The 17,926-nt window shown below is 40.9% G+C and overlaps 1 protein-coding gene and 1 long non-coding RNA gene across 29 annotated transcripts in view; one reads left to right on the top strand and one right to left on the bottom strand.

The window, feature by feature from the left end:
- LOC147758922 (uncharacterized) overlaps positions 1-14,845 on the bottom strand; it is a 32,054-nt gene extending 17,209 nt beyond the window's left edge. Inside the window, exons 1-2 of one of the 5 annotated variants that reach the window (XR_015319188.1) lie at positions 14,707-14,845; positions 14,315-14,453 (exon numbers count right to left, since the gene is read on the bottom strand). This is a non-coding gene — a long non-coding RNA (uncharacterized LOC147758922). Of the gene's footprint in view, positions 1-132; positions 1,159-14,314; positions 14,687-14,706 lie in introns of those variants that run through there. The other 4 variants (XR_015319189.1, XR_015319186.1, XR_015319190.1 and 1 more) reach the window with 4 other exon arrangements.
- The window catches only part of LOC111243165 (uncharacterized), a 173,422-nt gene that overhangs the window by 61,701 nt on the left and 93,795 nt on the right, over positions 1-17,926 (top strand). For 14 of the 24 annotated variants that reach the window (XR_002670346.2, XR_002670345.2, XM_086977563.1 and 11 more), the window contains 2 exons: positions 5,909-5,953; positions 15,683-15,729. The exons of 3 other annotated variants lie outside the window; for them this stretch is intronic. The gene's annotated coding sequence lies outside the window, so the exon portion shown is untranslated. Of the gene's footprint in view, positions 1-4,130; positions 4,288-4,846; positions 4,873-4,894; positions 5,579-5,908; positions 5,954-14,739; positions 14,882-14,908; positions 15,283-15,682; positions 15,730-17,926 lie in introns of those variants that run through there. 7 more of the 24 variants (XM_086977558.1, XM_086977559.1, XM_022788310.2 and 4 more) reach the window with 7 other exon arrangements.

Below are 17,926 nucleotides of genomic sequence, written 5' to 3'. Positions count from 1 at the left end.
ATTGCTACGATGAGAATTACTCGGACGTCCGTATATATATATATATATATATATATATAAACTTTGAACGTAGGATAATACAAACATTTGAATTCAATGAAAAAAAATTTTGATAACATATATTTTGTATACCTGTTCGATGAATTGTCTAAGTGACACACATAGTAGTTCCCGGTTTCTGCTTCTTCACTGTTCCTCATATGGACAAGAAACGGCCTCGGATGAGTAAAAGCTGAGTTGTGCCTAACGCGTGTTAGGCCATTGACGGACAAACAGCATAGGCGGTTTTTCTAAGAAGTGTCACGTTAATTGCCAGTCTATGGGGCGTTCACATCAAAGAACGTTCTGCCATCGCTTTTGTGGATGATTCAAGACCGCGCTGCAGACAGACTATTTGAGGAGATATGACCAGTCATTGTTGAGCAAGCAGGAGATTTTAAGGGAATCACCTTAAGCTGCGATTATTCTAAGACAAAACAGTCATTTAGATGACACATTTATCATCAACATATGTATAGTAGTGTTCGATATCATTCCCTGTTCACTTTTGTGCGCTGCCGTTACCACTGACGCCAGCTCACTTCCGCCTTTCGATCAGCAGAAAAAATGCAACGCCAGCGAAATCTTCGCTGGTTGTCATGGTGTTCATTGGCCAATGCTTTTGTAGCAGTCCATGGCGCTGTCGACTATAATTGCTGAGATCGAAAATGGCGCCACCTTCTCCACGACCGGCCTGCGTTATGCCCGAAAAAATGGCAGCGACTAGTGTCAATAATGACGTGGACGATCGTTACGCCGAGATTGTCGGGTCGCTGTTCGCCCTTTTCGACCGTCAGAGAAATGAAATCGAACGTCGGATCATCCAATGTCGAAATGTCAGAAACGCCCGCCGTGAGGTCGCAACCGAACGAGCAGATAGGCACGCTGAATCAAACGTAAGCTTCTTGTTACATCTTTGGCTGGTGACGTATTGGCTTCGCTCTTGTTGTTGGTGTAGTAAGCCTTCTAAGTCGCTGTTGCCACTAACGACGGTACATCTGCCCTAATGGTTCGATTCTATCCCGCCTACTCGATTCGGCTTGCTCCCTTTTTCTCTCGTTTGCCGTGGTCCTATTCACGTTATCTGTCAGGAACCATTGGTTACCTTCTGCCGCCGCAGTCTTTGCTGCTACCACGGTTGCGGTAGCCACTGCTTCGCTTTGCTACGTAATGACCCTGCTGTAGCGTCAGCGTCAGCGTCAGCGCCAATGCTGATTCAGACTTTCATTCTAGCCAATGAGAGAATGCTTGCCGTCCGCTCAACAAGTCATCATCAGATTACTGAGCTACCTCATACGTTAATGTTGTTGTTTCGGGGTAGCGCTGTTGCTCCCGAAAACTTGTTGCACTTACCTACTTGTTGCCCCTCTGGGTTTCGAGTTAAGAGGCGCTACAGAGGAACTCCAAACTCTATATGAGCATTATTATTCTTGCAGAGAGCATCGTCATAGTCCTTTCTAATGCGAAGGCAGGAGAATAACAGGCAAAAGACCACATCTAGGTTGCGGATCTGCGAGCGACTCAGGGGAGCGTTTTAGACGAATTAGGTTACCAAGGTGTGTCGCAGGTATAGCGGCAGTAATCGCGTACCTATTGCTGCAATGCTAATATATGCATACACGATGTTCTTTTCTACCAGATTAGTAAATTATCAACTATGAGAGTTCGTCCGAGATTCGATCCTAGCAGTCGATGTTGACGATGGAACTTCAGTAAAAAAAACAATCAAGGTGCACTTTGAACGAGGTGAATAGAGAAAGTATGATAAACAACGAAAGAGTATTGATTGCTATAGAAATTATAATTATAAATGCATTAAATATATGGAACTGTTGACACCTCTATATTTTATTAAACACGACAGACTACGTCCATTTTTACCGCAATACAGGCAAATCTGCTAACACCGAACATATAGTTGGATAAAATTCTGTGAAAGACTATTTGAGTCACGCTATAATATCTTTTAGAATAGGTCTCATAAGTAGGCCGATTAAAGATGTCGTTGGAATACGCTTTACATTTCACATTAAATTACTTCAACTCATATTCATAACGGCAAATTATAATGTTCCTATTGATGCTAGGCAAGTTTCGTCTTCATCTTTTAGCTTTAGACGGGATCGCTAGCTTATGGCAAAAGCCCAGTGGCTCAAATCCTTAACTTATCAATATTTGAGACCCAAACAATAGTTCAAGATATAGCCGAAATTTTTCATATTGAAAAGCAATACAATATGAACCGAAATGTTCGTGAAAACGTTTGAAATTTGTCCATACAAAAAGGGTTGTTTCACCATTCAGTAACGAACCTCCGGAACCATTAATCAGCTCACGGAAGAGCAATGCTTTAATGATATGACTGACGACACGCTATTCTATTGTGCCTAATTCGCGGTTTCAACCATTAATACATCCATCATCCAGGTAACATTATATTCAGGAAGTCCTAAAACCGCACGATGATTATTTAATATCAGTTTTATTAAGAAAAACAGCAATGGCCGTGGTAAATTTTAAAATTATAATAAAGTATATAGTGGGACCCGTTGGAATATATAAAATTGCCATTGAAATTGTTTGGGTTCATCGGAACACCCACCACATTACCCAAGGGGATTATCAGGATCTAACCAGAGTAATTCAAATATGACTTCGCCTATAAATTATTAGATACCCCGCTAAAGATAGTGTTAATTTTAATATAATTCATACCGCCTGTGTATATGCATTTTTAGGAACGAAGCAATGTATATACAAAATAGCGCTTGTCGATTCAGATCTCAGTCTCAAGCTTATTACAAAGAAACGGTTGCCAAGATCCCCTTGGAAAGCAAAGAGGCATCCTTATCACTAGAAAGCCAAGTTAGGAAAAACCATATGGAATAAACCCTGATTGTGCTGTGTCTCTGAGGTCAATCTCTCTACCTTCACTTATTCTTTCCTGATCTATAATCAACTAATTACAGCTGGCGGCGTCTGTCAAATAAGGGAATTTGTTTTTCTCTACGGGCGCCTATCATTGATCGTCCGGTGATAGCCTGGCTCGAGATGCGACACGGCGTCAGTAAGACTTCAACTGAGAGCCGACTTGAATCCAAAGAGAGACGAACATATTTAAATTGTAATTAGTATGACTTCGATTTGACGGGCCCTTTGCACTTCCCCAGTGATTTGACCACTGCATTGGCGATTCTGGCGATAATTTTTATCGCTGACTTCCTCTACACTCCTGATGCATGATCTTTCTCAATAAAATCACTAAGTGAGGGGCGTCTGTTCTCCGTTTTCGTACCGCAAACCCCCATCGAAATTAGAAAAATGTCCACCTGTTGACAGAATACATAACAGTAACGTTCAGATTTTGTATTTTCACAAGGAATCCACATTTATATCCTTGTTCTGTCTGAAGCTAAGCTCATTTTCTTTATCTTTACTTTTCATAGCAGGGCATGTCTTCGGTAAAAAAAAAAACAAAAAATCACAAAATCGCGTCGCAATCGATGAATGTTACAAATGCAAAAACACTCATAGGAAAAATAGTGAAAAAAACAGTCACATTAACGACGCCATTTGCTAAACTGATTGTTTGGTGACACGTGGTGGCAGAACTCGCTTCTGTTGCCATCTTTGTTGTTTTGCCACAAAGTATTTCGACATTGCTCGCCGCCGCCGTTAGCGCTGACTGCCCAGATATTGGATGTCTTTCCTGACCCAAAAGCGATTGCAGTCACAAAGGAGAGGTGTCCCATTACCCCCTGGTCATTGCCAGCACTCCACGATGGCTAGTAGTGACCCGAAGAACTGTAATTATCATAGCAACATTTAGGGAAAGATTCACAACTTCGTTCTGCAGTAGAACATGATACAAATAACTAGTTACACTGTTCTCTACTATCGGCATTCCCTTGCATGGCTCCCCAACGATTTCGCTTATGGACCCATATTGATCAACAAGAATCGGACAGAAAAAGGTGTGAACAAATTTGGCGGGCAACCACAAATATTTCGGTATTATTCTCCCCTCGGCCGCTCCGTCATTTTCGACTATTCAGGTCTATTTCGATTACGTCGAAATCGAGTAAGAGACAAAAATTGTATTGGCACTTTTCTTCGTCCAAAGGAAGAATATATCGCGCTATTATGCGCATATGATGGGACGCCGAATACAATACTCGACATCGTTGCCCCAATCTGTTCGTGTGCAATGGCGTAAATCCGTGCCAAATAATAGTTACTACCAAAACGGTATGCGCAATACTGTGCTGCCTGCAGCAATCGTTTACGATAATATCGTATATGTGTATGTAATATTATGATCAATAAATGCTGCTCACAGCAAAATCAGTCCGGGTTGTCGACGTTGTTTGCCTCGTTCAGGGTAGCGCTTGTGCTGTGCACTGTCTTCTATTCAGTTCTTCAAGCAAATGGACGTGCGAGGGCGGAATACACAGAAACATGCGCATTCCAAAATGTCTACCGCTGCTGTTGTCGTTGTGGTAGCTAGGAGGGATGGCAGCGGAAGCGAAGGACTGCTGATGAATCCAGCAAACGGCGCCGCAACGGGCAAACTCGTGCGCAACTTAAACCTGTGTATTCCTCTAAACTAAAAGTTACGATCATCAACATTACTAAAAGTTCTGTGTATTACGATTGACGCGGTGGTATGCGCCGATAAGAGCATTACCACAAAACAACGGTAAAGTGTGGTTGCGTAGCTCTTCGCCGTAGAAAGGCGCCCCCCGAAAGAAACAAAGAGATCGTAGCGCTACGTGGCAGACACTCTTGGAAAGACTAACCGTTTCGGACCACAATCAGCGTCGATCAGCCCGTGTCCGTATTTATCAACACCAGCATTTTTCTGCAATATCGCCAACTATATCTTGTTTTGTTTGCGGCGACTGTGACGCGACGCGACGCTGTTCGACGTCTCAGTCTTCTGGAAATGCATCCGTAGCCAATCAAAGGGGCGGCTGAAATGACAATGAAGTGGCACGAGACGGCTAGAAATCTAGAAAACACGTAGAAAAACATCTACGTGGAAACGAGTAGTAGAAAACGAGGCAACTTAGCGCCGCCATGTTCTTCAGTAGCGCCCGTTGATGGATAGACGTTGTCCTATTGCGATACATATGTAGGCTATCGATGTTGACGTTGAATGGTGATGTTGAATACGATGATTATTGCCGTAATGGTGACCGCCTGTTTACTGCTCCTGTGTTTGTGATCATTAGCTGCCTATTATGATACTCTAGTTTTTTGATAGTCACTATTACAGCTTGAAATAGTGGCTTGAAAATAAACTAGTCAAAAAGAACGAAGCTAATACGAATGGATGATAATCTTCAGAGACAAAGTGTTGGGTGGAATCGATACTACCGTGACAACGCCGCGTTATCTGAGTGGAGCGTCCAGTCACAATAATATTTAACAAATAGCCTCTGTTGGCGCCAGACGAGCATTCAAAATATCGGAGAGCTTATTGTATATTCGCACTCTGACCTCGTCAACCTTTGAGCAAACTGCTGGTCATGTAATGGTAAATAACTACCGGTCCGATGACTAAGCAAACAATTTTTTAAACGTTCATTGTCGACACCATAGATACCCAACGTTTAACCGTACCAACAGTCAAAGTCCTTTAGTTAATTTATTACGGCGAAACATGTAATGTAAATGGGATAACTTTATAAGGGAAGACGTATAATGCACACTTATAGTGAATGCGAGACTTGCACCTGTTCTAGCTGTTCATGTACATGCTCAAAAATAGACCTTTAGAATTATTTGAATATGATTCAAGGCCGGTTCGCACATATAGGGCGGACCACAGTTGGTATAATTCAGGTTCAATTTGTGTAATTTACAGGCAACTGAATCAACTCAAAGGATCGACGATCCACCTAACATACAGGTAAGCGGGTATATGGTAAATCATGCACGGACCATGATAGCAAGTTAAGTTACTATGATATTGTGAACGCAGAACCTCATGTTAGTGTCATCGACAGAGGTACTGCAACGATCTGGGCGCACGCATGGACTCGAGCAGATACTTCTAATGACAGGTGTGTGTGTTAAAGCCGCGATAAATCTAATAATAAGCTTAATGATAGGAAAGCAAAAGTTTCGAACATGACAAACTCTGAAATTAATTTGCTTTCACATATTTGACACACACATGTTGGTCTAGGCGCATGTAAGGCCCTTGAGAGTCCTACAGGCACCCTCATTGACAACTCTACTGTAACGGAGGAAAGCAGAGTGCCGACTTTCTGTTGCTAACACCTGTTGTCCTAACGTAATTGATATCCGTTTTAGAAGATATTAGTCAGTATGTGATAAGATACATGAAAAACATCTTCGGAATTATTTGGATTGTGAGTACTGATTTCCAGTTGGTATCCGAAAAATGATACTTGCATGGATTTAAAATTAAAGGTTTTTTGTTCCTTTCCATTTTCATTTGTGTTTATCATTACTTTTGCATACTAAATATGACCTCGAATATCCCCGGTAAAAATGTTGGGTAAATACCACTAACGCCTATCACCTTCAAGATCCTAATCAAGCTGTTTAAACAGCGATTCCGCACGAGTCTATACTACACGTGGTTATACGTGTGCCGTACTCTACCACATGCACACATAATAGAAAAAAAAATAATTATTTGTATGTATATATATGTTCGTAATTTTCTCTTCTTTGTGCCAATAAGGCAAGAAGCTTGCGATAGCAATAGCATGCCTCATTTAATTGACATTTCAACACGCAGTGGACACCGAGAAGTTCCTTGCTTCTGGCTAAAGTCAACCAAACCTTTATCTCGCTACAAATCTATGACAGCGAATAACAGATGTTTTTTTTTTTTAAGTTTTGTCTACTTTACAATAACGGTGTTTTTGTACGATGTTTTTAGAGGAAAAAAATAACAGATTTTTCCTCGACCTACGTACATTTCTGTGCCACTACAGCATAGTCATAGCTATCAGCTATTAAAAAAGAAAAAATGGCACGGTATGTTCTTTGTTATGGTTGCGTTTATTAATGACACATTGTTGTTCGGAGGACTGTCCAGCTAAGCGTGCGCCGTTCACATAAGCTAGTTTCTTTTTTGTCATCGTAAGAAAAACAAAAACAGGATAATGTAATCTTCCAGGGTCATCGAGGCGGTCTATCCATCTATTTGTCGATCATTATTGTCATGGTCACGCAACATGCAGATTTCCATGAGACGCTGAGCATTCGCTTCACGGTAACGTAACATATCGATGAAATATAGATCACACGTGCAGGGTTGTGATTGTCAGTTGCACAACAATAACATCAGCGCCAGCAACAACAACAGTAATAACAGAGACATAAATCCTTTATAACGAAGTGCGCACGTTTTTGACCACTTTGTCTTTTTTGGGCCGAGAACATGGGGAACGAATGGGTATCATAGTTAATTACACTGATACACTGTACTCAATATCTCCGTTGGTTTTGGCTGTGTGGTAATCCCTAGAGCTAGCGGCATTCCGACATCAGGGACCCGAACAAGACGGTCGTCGATTTACAGCTTTTGTTCTGCCTATTTTGGAATCGTCAGAGGCAAATAGCTAATTTCGGTGTTGGTACACTTGCACATGTATGACTGACTGCTCGCTCCAAGTTGGTGTACACTTGGTATGGCGCTGGAGCACCCGTTGTGTGAGTCGGCGCCAGTCGGCTTTGATAATTGTAAAGTCTTGGCCGGCTAAAAGAACTGGGGTAGCAGTTAGACTTATGGGGATCACACTGTCAACGTTTAGGTCACTCTCGATCTTCTTTGTTATTCGCTGGTCGGTGGCTTTTAAAATAACCGGACGGGACACGCGTTACGAAAACAACTGTTTCGCGGCTCGTACGTATGGCATGAGCTTTCCTAACGGTCACATGTAGACGTATGGCAATTAGCAGATAGTTAATAATTGAGCCGTCGTGTGATCATATCCGTGTGCGTGCATCTGGGTGTAAGGTGAGAGAGTGACACTACTGGCGGTGGGACGTAAAACAGGTCAAAATTCTGGGCTTTATATTCCTTCCAAGGGGAAAATGAAAAAATGAAGATCACAACGCGAAGGGGACGGTGACCTCTCTGCTGTCGTTGCGACCGGTCGGAGAGTAGGGAAAAGTACTAATTTTTTTCTTGCCAGATCATGATTGCGTTGTGGTTATCTTACTAATTACCATAATTTTAATTTATATTGTAGGTATGTTAATAATTAGTGTTTAAATTGTATTTTTTGCAAATTATCATTATCGTAATTATCATATTTATATCGTATCATATCTATAAAACCTTGAGTTACAACTTCCGCGTGTTATCCTGTTATTATCTATTTTTCATCAGGACGCATATTATCTTCTGTCTGCGCAGAATAAAAGTTCGCTTGCGTCATCTTAGCTTGTCTTTAGCTAAACCACTCACTACGCGTAAATCTATTTTGTTAGCATATTGTTAGGGTAATTTGTAGACAGCTGCTGTCAAGTAAAGAGTATGAGATGTTCTTAGGTAGGCTTAAGGAAGTGTAAACTTTGCCCAACCCGTGAGCATTAATTACTATACAGTGATAATACCTGTTGAAGTTCTGCTCGGTTTTTACATAATAATATTTGTCTATTTTTACCCGCTATATATACCAGTCCCATGGACGTGCAAATTTCGCATTATCTCTTTAGTTATGCGAAACGGACCTCCCAACCAGGCTTTAGTTTACCCTTGTTGGTTTCCATAAACACATTTACTCTTGCTCTCGATACGTCTTACTGCCAAGCGGCTCTTATGCATCCACGCCACAGAGATTGTAGGTCCATATTTAGTAGCTTGACGGCCCTATGCCATGACGCCGTCTGACTTGCTCGTTGTCCTGGAGGCTTCTAGAAAATCCGAGTTGGTTCGGTGCAGTGATAGCAATAGAAAGCAACTGTCATTGTAGCGGTTGATATTGATGTGTCCACTGTTCTTGCCATGGTAACCGGCAAATAGGCAATGGCGACTAGGGGCATGGTCAAAAACAAGCGGAGGTAACCACCAGTCTGTTCGCCAATTATGGGGATTGGTATTCAACGACAGGCAGTCTTTCATACCCCCGAATTGACTGCCCACAACAGTCTGGGTTCTACTTTGATGCAATAACGAAATTCCTCGATTAGAAGAATTAAGCGGCCAAAATAGTGCTCGCAGTCATGGTATAATCAGTGAGTACGATTCGGAAATCGCATACCTCATGGTACTCGGCTGTTTAGAACGGAAGTATATGAAATGATGATGGGGTAAAATGGTATGACATATGGAACGTACGGCGTTGACTTGTCGCTGAATCACAGCATGTATGAACATAGTAACGAAAGAGTGTAGTTGATTAACTTAACAAATGATACCCTAATTTTGAGATGAATAGCAAGATATATACGTATATATATATACATATAGTTACGAATTCGATTAGGTCAGTAAAGGAAATGTTAAATGTATAGTCCCACATACGGGAGTTTCCTAAAAAAAAAGCTCCACAATTCTTGATATATAGAAAAAAAAGTGCTTAGAGAAGAGCGTGATTCTTCCAAGAGATCGCATGACTTCCCTGACGTTCTATGCCCCTATACAGGGCTGCAGAGGCCATATCATTGCGTGATTTGCACTCGCTGAACACCAATTACAAAAACTGTCTTCAAAGAGGATTAGGCATGTTCAGGTACACGAAAATACGTGTACAGCTCGCAGTTTATCAGCTAGAATTCTCAAGGGTAAGCACGGTCGAAAATGAGCTCCAATAACAAATACATTGAGTATCTGAAATAAGTTTTCCTCATTTAAAGCTTCAAAAATTATTTAAAAAAGAAACGAATAAACTGTCCATAGTAAAATATACTGAACGACTTTTACGCCAATAGAAAGTATTACAACGCTGTTATGCTGTCTACGTCGTACACTTCAAGGCCCATCGAATACGCTGCATACTGCGCTGGGAACCAATCGCCGATTAACAAAAAGGGAAAGGTGGAACCCCTATCAAACCTCAGCGTAATAACAAAAATGTCCGGTTGTGACATCACTCAGTGCAATAGCGCAGGCTGCATTCTCTAAAGTGTTGCGATTTCGATCAGAGCCATTTGAATTGTTTTCACGTCTTCTTAACGCAAAGGTAACACGTTCCGCTGAGAGAAAGTCTCTTAGGTCTATTAAAGCTGCATTATTCGTGCCACATTGTTTACCTGAATAGGTAAACAGTACGGTTTCTGTCAAGTCAATTTTTCGTGCTGGCAACATTTCGAGGATCGACTTGACCGACCGCTTAACAGGCGAACTTAAATAATCGCTGTCGGCTTCTTCGTCAGTCGCGGTTGTGCCTAGTACCTAGTTCCAAGCTACCGACTTATAATACGCATATTCTTGTCTGCTTCTGCATCTCCCTGTTATATTTTCCACACAAAAACAGAAAGCAGAAAACTTGTGAAAGAAGAAATTCGATGAATAGCTTGACGCTAATGGGAGGCGAACCTGGAATTGGAAGGAGAAGAAGACCGGCAAGTGAAGATCCCTTAGTTGGTTGGCGTGCGAACCCAAAACCAGCCAACCGCTGCTATGTTACTCGGACACGCGAACGCAATAGGACACAACCGCGAATGACGCCACGTTCAGCGCATCAGAAAACCCTTGCTGTTGTTGCTGTCGTTGATGATGCTTTCGCTGTTGGTTCGTTCAGACAGCTGATAAAGACTCTAACCAGACAGACAAGCATCCAGATGGATACGACAACCAACTGCTCAGCCAAGACTGATATGTTGCCACTTCTGACCCGCTGGTGTTCCATGTAGAAGCCTGTATGTATCTCTACTCTAAATTGTAGTTACCGTATCGAATTCAAATACCAGTGTCACAAACACGATAGATCGGACTATGCGTGTTGTTCAACTCTGCTAAAAACGCTACATCGGGCAACTTGACACAAGGGAAACTTTCTTTTCTGAACCTCTTCAACGAAATATGTTCATGTGGAGGGTGGGGTGGTTCAATGAAAAATGGGGAAGTTTTAGGTGAAATGGTGGGGTTAGAGGTTAACAAAGCCACATATGCGTGTCTCTGTGTGTGTATCTGTCAGAATGGGGTAAATGAACAAAAAGGCGGGCCGGATGAACTACTCATTCCAGTCCAGTGGGGTCGTCTTTGTACCCCTATACAAATGGGTGAAATGGCAGTAAACAACAGTGACGTCAAAAATGGAGCAGAAAGGTCAGTTTGAGCCGCACAAGTGCTGATAACGATGTTGGTGATAATGACGATGATAAGAAGCTCGGAGTCACGATGCAATACGTTGGCAAACACTGGTCTAAGAATACTCGCACCCTTTCTATTTTTTTTTTAACTTTAGCAAGATAGATGTCAACGGAATCATCCTAGGCAGACTGTCCGTTTGATGCAGTGGCGTGGAGCTGCTATGCATAATTCAGCATTTACGAGTGACTAACACTTTCGGCGTCAACCGCAATAACAATACCTTTAATATTTTCTATGGAAGGTAAAATGTAACACGCCGAAATACATGTAGTATTGTCTACTGTGAAGTAATCTGATGCATAGAGATATAAGCACAACAATCTGTTCAGTACTATAGAAAAAGAAATTCATTCGCTCAACATTGAGCTAGAGTCTAAAATGAGAACAGCAAAAATACCGGTGGTTACTACAGGAAGAATAATAGGGGAATAAACTTTTTTATAACATGATCAGTACTATTATTATTAAGCTAAATGAGCCTGCAGAAAACGTGTGCATCGGTTCAACGTAAGTTTACTGCTCCGAATGCAAGGACCACCAAGCAATGAGATGTTCAATATCGAAAAGAAAAAAAAAAAAAAGAAATCGGTTTGTCTGGTAAGTGGTGTCAATTTATTCGTTATCATCCCTGAACATAGCCATCCATCAGAGTAAAGACGAAGGGGTCAGAAAACTGATATGCGTGGTATTATACAACAACCTCATTAAAGCTAGGTGAGTTGCGCGTGATCTCTGCCGTTGATGTGGATGTTTGAGATAAACATTGAGTCTGTTCCGTGCAGCAGACGATGTGAGCAATGTTGATTTAGGTGACGGTTGGTATAAAGTCAAATGCTAAAAAGCTTGACAGTATTTCTTCGATCTTTACAGTTGCCAACTAATAGGCGCTCGCTATCGAGCATGTATCTTCACGGAAATTCAGACTACCCATTTTTGTTGTCCTTTTTGAAAACTACAAAAGTACCATATGACTCATGTCGGTGACCACCTTGCCCATAACACGACTATTCTGCGGCTTAGCTTTTCCGCCCGATGGATTTTAATGGGGTGAATAAACGAAGACTTGCCTACATAACAGTCTCGTCTATGGTCAACACTATCGACTTAATCTTGGAAGTTTGAACCCATTTAGGGGTTACTCTCTCTTTTCTAGCGTACGGCACACGCTGCCAATCAAGCGACATTTTTTTAGTTTATATTAAATGTCGTGCAAGATAGTTATTAACTGCGTACGTCATTGGAAACATAATTTTTTGTCACACTGCAGAAACGAGTGTTAGGCCTGTGGCCGTAAATAAAACTGCGTGTCCCCTTAGCGGATCTGAGATCCCTTGCATACCTAATCTTGCAGCCGGACGCGAGTCAGAGGATCGTCTTGAGTAAGCGTGGCAATATATGTATATACGTACAACATTCGTTTGGTGCATCGTTCAAAAAAATAAGCAGTAGGCCCTACCAAAATTGCTGTGCTCCAATTCGATGGCACATGGGAGTTATCTTGAATGTGATAATTGAAAAGAAAACTTTGCCAAGTTTTCTTTTTATATATATTAGTATATGGCACGTTTGCCAACGTGCTATATACTAATGGCAGAACATGCCGAGATGAATTATAACTGATCTGTAGAATGTTTTTTTTTCTATTGCTCTATTGATAAAATGGACGACAAAACGCGATTCATCCCATGACAAGAGTATAACAACAGCACAAAATTAATAATGATTGTAATCGATGCCTTTCTTTAGGCGAAAATATTAGGTTTTTTACAATATGCATATTATTTACCCTGTTCCTTTAACCGCTAGTTTAGCCACATTCGCGTTCTGAAAAACAAATGTCGGTAATAGCCAGCTCGGTTCATGTAAGAACTGCGGATCTGTTTAGATTGAGCTCTATCCGAGCAGCGTAGTACTAGACATAACATATATATATATATATATATATATATATGTACGTATAAATATCTAAAGCAATCCGCTCTTACGTTTAGTTAATCATGTCTGGTTCTACCGTTTGAGTCCCTCATGCATTATGCGGCTAAAAAGAATTCTTTTTATTACGGTTCCTACGTGATGTACACAGGCTGTATGGTCTTCCATTTGTCGAGCATAACCGGGTTCATCTCAAGCAGTGTATAAAATCTTCAGTAAATTTGGTTACATTTGGTACTCCTTGCTAATTATTAGTGTCTAGGTACTGCGTTTTTTTTTTTTTATAAGACAAATGTGGTTGACAACAAGTTCAAGCTTTTAGAATTAGACGGTATTATTTGCAGATAAATCGTTTTCATGTTCCAAATATTAGCAATAATTCAATATTATTATTATTATTGTGATATTTTGTTTAAAAAAAAACAGTAACGATAGTTGTCTTATTACTAAGTGTTACTGAAATAACAGAACGATTCCGCCAATTATAACTCTGCTTATTAGCGAAACATAATTCCATAATGTAAATAGTATGAGCCACTCATTGTGTACGATTGTGGTCTAGATATATGTTACGCATAAGAGTTTGTTTCTTTTCAAGTCTCTATAGAGCCATCTTGTTCTAATAGACGCGCTAAGCATTAAAAGTACGCTGGCCGTCGTCGATCATCGGCGAATTCGACACTACACCTCTGTGCGCGACTCATTTACTCGACATAAGCTTCACATAGATCAGGAAACATCTCTTAAATACAAATGCAACTACTTCCTCTTCCAAAATGGCAAGTCAGCTTTCGCTCGCGTTTAGCGGCACCTCGACAATCATCTGTCAGCCGTTAACAACACGCGCGTTTTACCCTTGCATGGTTTTTTACAACCCACCTACCCGTATTATCTTTCGATGTCAACATCTAAGCAGGCAAGTCCTAACGACCCTGCGTGACAAGAGGCAGAAGAGCATCAGCTTAGCGATATCTTTTACATATATATATATATATTATCACTACGATTAGAAATTATATATTATTGTTTAACGCTTACCCTAAAGTCCCTTCGTCTTCTCCCTGAGCAATTTTTCGTTGGAGTCGCCGCCCGCGATGCCGATACGGTCAACCGCCCTACTCTTTGCCACCATGTCGACGCCCGATGCTGCCAATACATCCAGCAGCGTTGCCAACAACTTTAGAACAACCGATTACATTTTTTTTAGTGTAACAGCCGACAGTAACGACAACAACGATAAAAATGAAAACAAAGATCAGTAGAATGATGGCGCTAATTTACATTGATGCTGTTGCTATCATCGTTGTTATTACCATTAAGGTGGTCATTTTTAGTGTGTAATTTAATAAATCTGTTACGTAACATGCTTGTAGCGTTATTAGCGTCGTTGGTTGGTTGGTTGGCTCTTTCACATTGTTTACTGTAGCTACCTTTCGCACTTATTGTGATGATATATTTTTCCTCTTTTCCGTCTGGAGCGTGAGGAAGAACGAGAGAACTGTCGAATGGTAATGGCACTATTTGGTGTCGGCTGACGTCACCGCATTGGCTCGTTGAGTTTTAGGGACAATTGGAACCTCTCTCCATGTTCTATCGTGACGATAGGTAGGTGTTCGTTCTGCTTGACCGGTCGTTTGATAAGTCGGACGCAGTCGTCCCGTGGAGACGAAATCGAAGTTGACGCAGTTGCATAGGATACTGACTAGCGTTACTGTTGTTATTTTTTTAGCGGACCTGACGATAGATTTCGTAGCAGTGAGACACTTACTTACAAAATAGCGGTTCAACTCTTGTGCCGATATGGAAAAGTATAGAGGCCTCACTTGGCACAAGTCGCAGAGTATGGAGAATTGAATTTACCACCAACATTCGTTGCATGGCGTTTGCGTCGCGACGATACACGCTCAGTGTTAAAACGATTATAGGTGTGGGGCGATAACACTGAGACGTACGATTAATTATGAGATAGAACTGTACAAGGCGAGCGACTATTCTGTCCTTCTTTGGTACGTATCTCGGAAGTTACTTAAATACTGACTTGTCTCAACAGCGCCAAAGCACGGTTTCAACGCGCAGACTTTGCTAAATTCGAATAATTCAAGGGTGTCGCATTATCTCTTCGTAACTGAAACCGATCCTTTAACAGAACAGACTGGATCCTTTATTGACGACAACCATACCTAATAGTTAAAGTAAGGTAAACGAATTAACCTAACGTACCTAAACACCAATGACCTGAAAAAGAATTGTTCCCAAATGTCACAGATGTGATGTCCTAATGAACGTAGAGGGTTAGATAAAACAATTGAAACAATGTCCGCCCGAGCCTTTCTATTATATATGAGTTATCGAAAATCTGTAGATCGACAACAGTGGATATTACAAGATGTATTTTTCTCCTTTCAGAATCCGATATGCCGTGAATCTAGCCACGTTGCCCAGCGATCTATAAGGTAAAAAAACTTGCACCTGTCTTATTTTTTTATAGGTCTTATTTATAAGAAAAAATAGAGCTTTTTTTTATGCATTTTAATACTAACCACAACCCAAGTAGGTATACGCACACGTAGTTTCATTATAACCCCGCTAGTGTGACGTTGTTCATTTATATGGCTTACGGTATGGCTTTTCATTACCTCCTAAGCACGCCACTCTGTCGGCTTGGATTAGCCGTACTGAAGTTATTGAGTATGGTACGATTCCTCTAGTTCGTATAATCTATATGCTTGACTATGCACTAGATTCATGTTCCCGATGGACTCCTTTCGGATCCTCTTCGAATATCGAATAGAGATAACAGTCGGCTCGCCACTATGGAGTGTTGTACGAAAATATATGTGTAGAGACTGAACAAATCTGTCGGGAAGCCATCGTAGAAGTCAACTTTTATGTGCCAACGTCTTACGTTCACGGCCATAAATCAGTGCTCGAAACGCTGGTTAAAGCAAAATTATTCATATGACGTCCTACGTATTACCGAAATTGGATGAGCGCGAAGTGTTTTGCGAAAATGATTATCATTTGAAGAGACCCCTATTGGAATAGGTTAGTAAACTTCGTTAAACTGAAATGTTTAGTTGTAAAAAAGTGAAATAATTCATAAGAATGGCGACAAAATGTTTTGCATTGGGCACAAAGGTACGCAAGTATGACGGTGCGGTAGAGTTTTCCATAGGATCGCATATTATTTTTCCGCCAGAACTCGATGGCAATACTTTTTGGAAAAAAATCGCCTGAAAATGTTGTTTTTCTAGACATTTTGGCCGTACGAGTCCAACTTCATGATCTTCTTTAGACTTGCTTTCTGGCTGTTTATCACTAAATAATGCCATAAGCTGTGGGATTTGGTTGTCTAGCGAGTCAGGCACGTGATGATAGTTGATATTGTAAAGTGTTGATAGGTCTCTAATAAACGTGTTTGTGTCTCATTTGTGGTTTTGCCTTGTCAACTAATTACAACATTGGGCTCGAGATCCCGTAAAGGTTGACAGGCTCTGTATTTGAGACGACGATCATTACCCAACAGAGCGTTGGAACTCACGCGACCGGACATGTTGCCTTAGATGGCAGTAAGTAATTAAAAAAGTGAACTGTATGACGTCTTTGCGCTATTAGCTTTATTTTTGGTATTTGTTAGAGCTGTCAACGAAATCCCGATAATAATTTACCTTTACAATAGGTGATTTAGTGTGAGCGATACTGTAGCTGAAAGCAAAATTGTATGGGACCGCGTGTGGGTATACGTTTGATCAACGATAGGTTAGGGTCGTTGCCCTGATTCAGGGCGCTTTTGGATTTATTTTGTATATTAATCACAAAATAAAAGTTCCAAATACAGTACTGTCACATTACGATTAGCGTTGGTTTACTACAGTTACAAAGTTTTTTCTGTCACTTTGGTGAGTTGCATTCAAGCAAAAGGACATCATCACTTCGTCTACGTTACTTTTCGTTTTTCCCCTGTGATGATTATCGGTTTGCCGTTAGTCAGTAGTCAGCCTTACCGCTTCCTGTTACTACTTACTATTTTCTTTTTAAGAAGTTTTCAAAAATTCTGCAATGTCTAGTTGTTCCATTTTGCCATTAAGGTTTTCCTTGCGTGAGAGGCACTAGTTTGCTGCTTGCTGCGAGCTGATGAGCGCATCGTCGAGTTTTTAGCTCCTGATGTGGACCAAACAAAGGATGCCACCGTTCCGTTAGCATCGATGGAAGCAAATCAACCTAAAAAATCAATGGAAAGGTATAGGGCATAATTGCAAAACGTGAGCAAAGGGAAATGACAGAAGAATCATTGACTCGATGCAGTAAGCCTCCGAGAACTCGCCAGAAGAGCGAACATCACCGCCGACAAAATGCTAAAATTAATGGGGGATAGCTTCCTTCATGTATGTGCTTGGCATTTGTCTGAATATCGTTTACAGGTCCGACGAATATTAACCATTAACTAATACGCTAATTGAAAGCTTTTAGCGATATAAAATGCAATTTAGCAGAACAGAAACGAAATTTTATAGTCAATGTCTAACTACAATAAATGGCAGCTCACGTCACCATATTATTCAATACTAGGGTTCAGTTGGATGATTCAGATAATGTCTCCTGAAGTTTCTACTAGTAAATAGGTTAGAAACGGGAACTTTAACTGTACTT

The sequence above is a fragment of the Varroa destructor genome, unplaced genomic scaffold, assembly GCF_002443255.2.
Source record: "Varroa destructor unplaced genomic scaffold, Vdes_3.0 BEIS01000001.1, whole genome shotgun sequence".
Classification (NCBI taxonomy): domain Eukaryota; kingdom Metazoa; phylum Arthropoda; class Arachnida; order Mesostigmata; family Varroidae; genus Varroa; species Varroa destructor.
Note: the sequence above shows the minus strand (reverse complement) of the source record. Positions and strands in the feature narration are given on the sequence as shown.